This window comes from Anopheles bellator, chromosome 1, assembly GCF_943735745.2.
Source record: "Anopheles bellator chromosome 1, idAnoBellAS_SP24_06.2, whole genome shotgun sequence".
NCBI classification, from domain to species: domain Eukaryota; kingdom Metazoa; phylum Arthropoda; class Insecta; order Diptera; family Culicidae; genus Anopheles; species Anopheles bellator.
In genome coordinates, this window is record NC_071285.1 from 36,313,174 (window position 1) to 36,323,705 (window position 10,532).

The window sequence follows — 10,532 nt, forward strand, 5'->3', positions numbered from 1 at the left end:
CGTTATGTTAGGCAGGAGACGACGACGACGACGACGACGGCGGTGTAGTGATTTGCAATATGTGTTCGTTATTTCAGTTATTTTGTTCGTTTAAGTAGTAATGGTAATGGTGCATTTTAGTAGTAACAATAGTATTAAAAGTAGCAACATCCGAAAGAGATTAATCGTAGTAGCAAAGAGTAGTTAGTGAGTTTCGATGCAATTTTCGCAAACGTGTTGAGTCGAATTTAATATTTTGTTTGTTCGTTGCATTTCGTTTCATGTTCAAACGAGATTTTGTAGATAGTTTGAAGAAACGATGATCACCACCGTGGAAAAAAGGAAGAGAAAAGAGATAAGTTCATGGTTAGTTAGAGTTAGTGTCGTTAGTTTTATATATTGGTTATTATATATTTCATTCAATTTAGTATAACCTATTTGAGAAGAGCCGTTGGAAAGAGAGGCCAAAAAGAGACAAACATATCTCACGAAACAAGAATGGATTTTGCTACAGAGACAACTAATAAGATAGTTCAAAACAATAAGACACAAAAACAAACAAACTAAGATTTCACACACATTTAAAAACAAGACACACATGGAAATGCACGCGACAATGTTAAAAACAATGAAAAGACGAAGTTAAAATTACCACAAATGAAGATTCAATTATGAAAAGCAAACATGTTTCTTGCTGCTTTTTTATTGCACATTTCTAGAAATGTTTTCGTTTTCCTGATGGGACGTTTAAAAGCGATAAATCGAGTAATTCCCTACATAAAGGATATGATAACAATGTGCCATTATCATTCAATAGCGCGTTGAATGAAACCAAAACACAAACAACATGTCGTCAAACGCGCCACTTGAACCGAGACAGCTCAAGAGAGAAAAAATGCATGAAGAATAGATGATACTACAAAGAATGCACAATGAGCGCCCATTTGTATCGTAAAGGTAATGTAGTATGATTTTCACAAAAGAGCGTATTGATTGATTTCAGAATTCAGAGACAAATTAAAGACAATGGGGTTAATCAAACAGCGGCGTTTTGTGCGTTATACTGCATACTGCGAAGAGGTACCCCATACTGCATCTACATTTTATTTTTTGTTTGTAAGACTGTTAAAACAATGGACTGAAATTCTAAACAATAACTCATGTTGTACGAACATCATGCTACACATTCTTGCATAGTCTACTCTCGTTTTATTTAGTCCAATTTATTACCATCACCGTTTGCACTACGAGTATTTTTATATGCCATCATTGACATCGAAAGAACTGTGTGTATAGTCGAACGGTTTATCTCCTACGTGGTTTGTCTTTTTCAGTTTCAGTTTAAGAGACGCACTCCAAGTTAAAGGCGCTATTATTCAAAGGACGAAAGACTCTTTTCGTGGGAACGCACGTGTTTCTGCAGTTGAAGACGGTAGTAGGTCCGATAGGAACACCGTTCTATTGGGCACCCGTGAAGCGGCTGTTTACCACATTCGTACCGTAGGTGACGTATTAGGCTTTTCTTGCGCACATACCACCGACTGCATTTCGTGCAACCATGCTTCCTAGTGTCCGTAGCACGTTCTTCGGATTGTTTGTCTTTTTGGCTCGGTTGACGACGCTGAGCATCAACCGAAAACGTTCCGGGGATACTCCTTCGAATCCAGAGATCACCCGGTTTCAATTTCGGCTGTGCCATTGTCTGCCACTTTACCATTGACGATGTCTGCAATGTTAACGGTGGTGGTGCATTCAAGTAACCAGCAGAAACGTCAGTGTTCTGCTTTATTGGCCCTAATGCAGCTGCACCATGTTGTTGTGAAAAAGTAGGTTGCAGATGCAGTGCAAGTGGCGGCATCTTGTCTCGAGGCATTCTGCCACTGGTTGATTGTACAGCGCAAACACCCTGGTTATCATCGATCCCTACGTGTGCCCAATCGCACACTGCAATCATTTGCCCTGAAAAAAAAGGAAAAAACACATATTAGCGAAATAGACCTTCAGTTTTCCTTTTTAGATGGTTAGGCGACTAAATAGAATAGGCTGTTTTCCCTGCAACAAATGCAACAAATATAGGCAGAAATAATTAAACTATAACGAGGCGATGCGGTAGGATGTTGTGTTATGTCAGATTGGATAGAAAGACAAGAATACATAGCATTTTTTACATTACAGTTTATGTAATTTTTCATAAAAACGATCTCTTCAAAGATATAAAAATTACGTTACAACGAGTCTAACGAATGTGGGGCCGAGTGTAACACGTTCATTCGAGGTTATGTGCCGCTGCTGTGGAAAAAAATTTTTAAAAAACTGTTAATGATTTGGTACTTTGGAACTTTCCCGCACAGGCACAGCTTTCCTGCAAAACATTACGTTAGGTAAAGTAAACGAACTATTAAAGAGGCTTTTATTTTTCACATATATTTCTATCAATGCATAAAACAACTTACGGCTTAAAAATGGTAATGATGTATTAGAGTTATTGAAAAAATCATACAGCCTTTCATAAGGCCATTCGTTTGCACACTTCATTAATTCACTGTTCATGTGTTGCTATCACTCTATCTTGACTGTGTGTTTGGAATATTTCATTTTAGGTAGGAATGGTAGAATTGAAGAATGTCTCTTTTGCGATGCCTTTTGCCGCCAGAGACAAAAACACTGTTATTACTATCCATTTCTGTTCTTAGTGTTGCGAGTAAAGTCCGCCGGAAAAGTGACGTTAATTTCAGCTCGTTGAGTAAACAAATTTCTTTACGCTGTTTTCTTTTTGCTTTCCCATATTTTTCGAACAGTGCTCTGTTCGCACAATTGCAGTTTGTCGTTTCATTCACTGATCGATTTTTTTTAAATTAATGAGTATTCAAAATACATGTTTTAAAACAACGAAACAGTAGTAAAGAGTAAAAGGAGTAATCGTTGCGAGAAACAAGACTGGTGTGAGCAAATATAGAAAATGTGTCTGCTATTCCGAGGTCTTATTAAAAAAACGATAACGAGGTATTGCTTTCCAACAATCACTTAAGAAATATACTTTTAATAATATGTGTATGTTTGTTTGCTTCACATTTCTTCTGTGTTATTAATTACTACCTTTCATCAATAAACCATGTTCTTGATGTTTCTTCAATCAACGGGAATATTGAATGGCCAGTTTATCCTATTCGTTGAACGTGCGTGAAAATTCCATTCATAACAGACCCAAACTTTTACCTCAAAATAATAAGTGAATGAGAAAGAAATGGATCCAATGGAATTGAAACGGAAAACCAGGGAAAAAAGGTCAAGCTGTCAGGAATAGTGATGGTAAAAAGTCGCGACGAATTCACCGCTGTCGTTTAACTATCAAAGAACGAGGGAAAACATGTTTCCTTTCTAAATGCAATTTAGTAAATACGTAGCTTTCATTAATCAAAAAGCCACAAATGACACACAAGTTATACAAACACGCCTTTTAATGATTACTGTTCTGCCTTCAATATTTATGTGAACTATCCTGTTCTTATAACTTCGTTAAATCTGCCTGAGTCGTAATATTATTTTTTGCATGACTGAGAAATGTGCAATCTCTTAACGTACTACTCAAGGGATTGGTTTGTTTGTTCTAATCCCTGTATAGTCAAGGTTTTAGGTTTATTTTGTTTGTGACTCTTTTTCCCCGCTATCTACATCGAAAAAATATATATGGCATATTAGTCGCTACTACGTTTCCCTTTCCTCTGGCAGCAGCAGCAAAAACCAACAGTATAAATGAAGAACGATGAAGTAAAAATAACAATACACCTCCTATGGTACCCGGCAACAGGACACGCGTCTAGCGTATCACCACAATTAACTCTGTATGAACTCAATTTGTTCATTTCAACTTCATTCCGAAATTTGCCCTTCAAGGGTTTTCTTTTATAATAACCTAGCCTGTGCGATCTTAACACTATGTAACATAATAAACACCTGTTCAAATTCCAATGAAATTTGAGGTTCGTTACGCTCCCATTCATATCTCATATCGCTCCCATATTCATATCATATCTCAACTAACAATACATTCCATCTAGATATGATTTCAATTTCACTGAGTGATGGATAATTGGCGGAATGATTTGTTGTGTGCACGTGCGGTACCAATCGTTTCATGTATACCCATCATCGTTTTGTACATTAACCTGGCTTTTCGAAAACAAAATAACAATCGCACAGCGTAACATTTTTTTCTGTTTTTTTAATGTTCTGCCTTTTTTTTGAATGCATCGAGGATTTCAAAATTTACTCTATGGGCTGGAGTTGAGTTGTTGACGGTTAAACCCTGATCGCAACTTAGCAATGGCGGTTTTGTGTGGAAACGAAGTGGGGTCCTCAAAGGCCCAGAACTACCCGTCCAAGAGAAGAATATGAATGGATAAATCAAATAAAAATTTGCTCGGATAAGGTATGGCGCAACGGTTAGTTGTTCACTTATTATGTCGTTCTGTGAACACCACCATAAAACTACTCTAGCGATTTATGGTTCTAGTATGGAAAACTGTCTTTTAAAGTATAGGCTAAAGTACATATTGGAACTTAGTCTCTGCATTCCAAATCTATCCCTACACGTCTTGAAATGCGTATCCGAAATCCGAATAAAAAAATTAAAAAATCTAGGTGCTGATGATGGTAGTTTTGATTGAGTGAATCCATAGTCACCCTTTGTAAGATTAAAAACTAAACGTTAACGAATAGACATAACAAGTAAAAGAAAGGCACATACGGTAGGAAACATTTGTATACATAATGCTTATGGATGAACCATAATCTTTTGCTATACACAACTTTAGTATTTAATGGATATGCCAATTCTGTATTCTTCTAGCTCTCTGTCTGTTGTTTCTTCGTTTTTGAATGTATCTCCGATTGCGCGAATTTTACTTAATATTACTATATTTCCGATTTACTTCGGCAACAAAGAATCACCACTTTACCTCCACCAAAAACGATCGTGATTTACTTTTCAATCCGCTCGATTCGTTACATTTGCGAAACTATCACCACACTGTTACTTTCAATTTCAACCGCCATTCACTGTTTGCTACCGACCGACACTGTTACATTACAAAATATCTGTTTCGTTGCACTCTGTCAAATATAACAAATCATGCCATCATCTCATCACAACGGTTTTTTGTTTGGGGTGGTTTCGTCGAATCGTAAAATGCACATGATGAAAGCTTAATCAATATTAATTAACTGCTACTTACTTGCCACCCTACATTCGGTAGGGCAACAATAATTTTATATATGGAAACGAAATTAAACAAACTGAAAAAACACCCTACTTCACAGTGTATTGGTTGAGGTATGACGTTGTTTCAAAACTAACAATGTTTTATCGTAGTAAACATTCTGTATGTAACCTAATCTTTTATCCATCCGCAAACAGGACAAATGGAAGAATAAAATAAAACGGTAACAATTTGTATGCAGTTTTTGTTTACGCTGTTTCTCCAGATTTATCATATTCACATCATCTTAGTACAAGAGCGAAAACTGAATTGTAAATGTCTTTCTTGACTCTGAAAAAGTTTTGGTCTACAACAAATTGGATTGAATTTAAACTCACTATGCCTGCACGACGCTTTTTACAATGCAATGCGCATTGCAACTGCAAGCATCAAAAGCAAGTCAGAATATGATGGCATCGTAATATCTAGTTGGAATGCTCAATACTGATTTCATAAGAGAACACCAAGCAAAAAGTATGAGAAAATGGATTAATTATTTATCCTTAATGGTTCCATTTGTCACGAATCGATTACCACCATGATGGGATAAATGTTCGAAAGCAACATTGCCCTGATTGACACCGCTGAGATGCAACAGGATTTTTAGTGTAAAAAAAGGAGGAATGTTTTGATGGAAAGTGAATCTTAAAAGTTTCAAAAACTTTGACACCTACCGACGGACCCCGAGTGTCGCCTAAACGGGTTTGTTTATCTTTTCCTGAACTTAAAAAAGTAATGTCTTGAAACGCTTGAAATGATCGTTGAAGTTAACTACTATATCCATAACGACAACAGGAATTTTACAACAACAGGAATTTTAAATTCGAACTCCCAACTCAACACGCGTAACAGCGTACTTTCTCTGTACATGTGCGTTCGTTTATAATCTTGCTATTACAAAAGACGCTTAAAACTGTCAATCTGATTGCAAATGGAATGGTCGATTGTTTCGTATTTATTATAATAGTAATACGTAACACGATTACTCTACCCTAACAAAGCTGTTATGTCGAAACTGTTCGTTCTGTTGGACAGTAAAAGCTCCACGCGGTCTTTACCAAAATTGTACCAATTTATATAAGGACAACGGGCGTGAAATGTACTGTATAATGTTGTGCTTGGTTTACTCTACATGATTGTTCTATGCTTCTCTCAATTGCGCACCTTGTGTGGAAGACTGTATAAAAACCGACGTTATTCAAACCAGTGCATTACTGAGAAGGGCATAATATGGATTTCTTTGAAGCGTAACGTATTAGCGTACGATGATAAATTATCATCCTATCATGGCCGCTTATCATGGGCAGAATTTACAGTATATATCATTCACCCAAACCACATCCAACAGCAGTACCGTGATTTGAAGTGTAGTTACGAAAGTAAAGTACAATACGTCATATCTTACATAAAAGTAAGATACTTTGTTCCTTGCATGCTCGTTTACTCGTCTCTGTCCAGAACCATTATAAAATGTGGATTATTTCGATCATCGTTTCCACCATTGCGCACTATGGGCTCACCCCCATCATATCGATGCGCGTGCCATTGGGTGTGAAATATTTTCCTCTTTTTGTCTATTCTTCCTAAAGCTAGTAAACATTCTTGTTTGTTTATGGCTTCCGTTCTTCCGGCGATCCCTGATAAGACACCCATCATTTCCTCACATTAGTATAGGATGGCAATTGACGCGTTTCATCGTCGTCTCATTGTACATGTGCATTCTTATTGTTAATGGTTGATTGGTAGCTCGCCTACCTTGCGTGCCGCGCCAGGGGCACGTTTCCTCAGCAGCGTTGTTATCCGGCCAAATCAAACGGTGTGATTCAAATCCAAAGCCATACCAGCCGGATCCTCGAGTGCTATCACTTTGTCGCCCTCGAGCTTGAAGAACCGCTCCTTGTGCATACGCTCCATATGTCGCCCAATGTGCATTTTCTGTTTTGCCCTGTAAACACAGTACGGACACTGGAACTGTGGTTCCTTACCACATTCCCACTTCTGGTGGTTTCGCAGCGAAGATTTCAATTTGTACGTTCTACCACAGTCCGGACAAGCGAAACCATAACCGGTGAACTCGACAGGACAGTGAAGCGACGAGCCGCCGCTACTATGTCTACTGTTACCACCGCCGGTTGCACCGCTGCTGCCAATACCTGAACTACTGTCATTATTATTGTTGGTATTACTGTTGTTGTTATTGTTGTTGATGTTTCCAACAGTGAGTCCATTGTTGTTGACACCAGCACTGCCACCCCCACCAATGCCGGAAGACGACGATGACGTTAACGAGGCGCTCTTCACGTTCACCGGGCTAACCGAGAGGTCGCGAGGAAATATCAACGGATGATGTCCCTCGTGAAATGTCGTCACAAGAGGCAACGTGCCACGAGCTGCGTTGAGTAACGGTAACGAAAGGCGTGCATCCAACTGGTCCCAGGTCAATCCAGCCATTTTTGTGATGCTTAAATCTTCCGCTACATGTGCACCGCGTTTAATGGAAGGCAGTAGGGCCAACGATGGTGGCATCGAGTCCGGATGCGGACGCAAAACCGCACACACACACAAACACATACAAATAAAGGGTCCAGCGAAGAATTCGCATAGCCAAGCACAGTTTTAGGAAGTAATTCAAAGAAAACACAAAGGCGCAAACACATCACAGAAAAACAACATAAATCACATAACGAAATACACACACACACACAACGTATAAAAAATAAGAGAAAAAAGAAAAAAAACATCAATTAGAATACGACAAAATAAACGATCAGTGCTAAAGACTAGTATATAAAGGATAGATGAAAGGGGCAAAATATGACGAAAAGTACATCACAAGCACACAAACAATATCAACCGAATGCGATTGTGTTGAACAGCGTTCCATCTTATTTTCGACAAATTAAACAAAAAATAGAAATCAAACAAATAAACAAAGCAAATATTAGTGCCATCCTCTAAAAACCCTAAAAACCAATAACCAATCAATAGCAAGAAGAACAATAAGTATTGGTTTTGCATACTTCATCAGGAAAACTAATCCAAAAAGCTAACAATTATTGCTCTTGTACCAATTATCTTATGTTGTTGAGAGGTATCAATAACTTATGTCACGATAATTAGTTCTATAATCGATCAGCCACCATATGCTGAAAAGCTTTGTAAATACAGCGATGGATTAGTTTGCAGCTAACTTATCAAATAATCTGAAACAGAAACAGAGAGGAAGGTTTAGTTGTGAGCAAAAACAAATGCGGAAGCCACGTTCATGACAGAATGTATCTTATTGTGACCGTAAGCCTAAAGTGTATACACTGAAAACTTGAAAAGCATACAACAAAATTGTTATTTTTGGGTGATATTTTGATATTTTGTAGCGTTGTACACTGCACTTGGTACAGATACGTTTTATAAATGTTGCTCAAAAAGCTGCATTTAATAGAATCCTACAATACGTAAGCTTACAGATACTTTACTCTTTAAAATAACGACGACAATCAATGGGGGGTCCAACAAAGGTTTTGTAAATGTGCAACAGGAACCAAACCAAAGAAATCATCTTTGGCAAGTCATTTGACGTTACGATATCTTATGGAAAAGTATTTTCACTGCATTATGACAATTTCCAAAAGTATTGTAATAATTTAGCTTAATCATATTATTAAAATCAAACGCCCAGGAACTATCAAATTTTTAAAAGATGAATTATAGAATGATAAGTTTATATCATAATCTTAATTATAAGAAAACAACCAAACAAAACTACTAGCAATATACAGTATACAGTATATTGTATTGTTACATATTCCTTTTAATTTTATACTTTCTCAGTTAAAAAAATTACTTTTGCAGTGACTAAGGCACTAATTATTTTGAATAACTTTAGCCTAACCTTCAAATGCTTAAAGATATTGGTATAGCTTGTATGCTACAGCCACTATTTTGGCCTTTATCAGAAATATCGCTCGGCGGAGGTTTTCATTTCAATTCAATTTTTAATCAATGAGGCGCGACCCGCCATCAAGATCTGAATTGTTAGCCTTATCGTCTACAGTGCGGACTGATGTGCCACTACATCGCTACCGACCAGATTTTGATTGTCGTTCCGATTATCTTCCAGTTCTAATTGCACGAAACACTCTTCACCGTGTTTCAATCGGTTGTGCGTTTTTAGGTTGTGCTTGTATTTAGTAACGAAATCGCAATACGCACAACGATACTGTGGTGTAACGCCGCACTCTTTGCGCTCATGTCGTTTCCAGGTGTATTTAGTTCGATACATTTTGCCGCACTGACGACATCTGTACACCGTCACCTGAGATGATTGCTGTAGCGGTTGCTGTGAGCCGCGAATAGTTCTGCTGTCGCTGCCATCAACATGATCATCTTCTCTACCGCAAGCTTGATGGAATTCGGTTTCCAAAAATTTCCATAGAAGCCATGAGTCATCTGGAGCATCTTGAGTCCTGGACGAATCCTTATTATTTTTTTTGCTGAACTCATGGGACACATTAGAGGGAGGAACTGAAGCAGTAGCTGCAAAATTCGCGATCGCCGCCCGTGTTGATGGGATAAGGATACACAGGATTGTAGAATATAGTTGATTTGAGGACCAGGATGTAATGCGGACAAGAAAGTGGAACGTGGGATAAGGGAAGAAAAAGAAAAATTTTCTTTTAATTATATGACTTTCTTCTATTCTCATTCAGCAGGTGTTTGCTGTCATGATCCCAAGAACACAGTCAGCATTCACTGAATCCAAACACATCCATTTATAATAGCCATTCATGTGAATATTTTTGACTTCCAGACGGAGCATTTACCTGAAAAAGAAGAGAAAAGTTATGTTAGAAAAGCATAATAAGAGAAAAAACCCTTCCTAAAAGAATAAAACTGGATGATCTGAATGGTATTAGCATCAGGAAGGAGGAAATGGTAATTGTGAAATAAATGTGAATGGACCGATGGGCACACTAATAGCATGAAATCGACAATGAATGAGGCCATGAGACAGCACATCACAAACAATAATCACATCATCATAGTTTTATAACCATGTTTCTTCAGCACACACTCGACCGGGCTCGACACTTCTCTCTCCCTCTTTCTTTCAACACACACACATATCCTCTCAACACACTCACACACATTCTCTCACACACTTCTATTGTTCCAAACATTATAACACTTGTTCCTGTATTACCAGCGCACACATGTGATATTTCCCAACGTGTTCCCTTCGGTCAATGCATAAAAAAATCAGCATCAAATAAAAATAAACATCAATCCGTGGCTTGT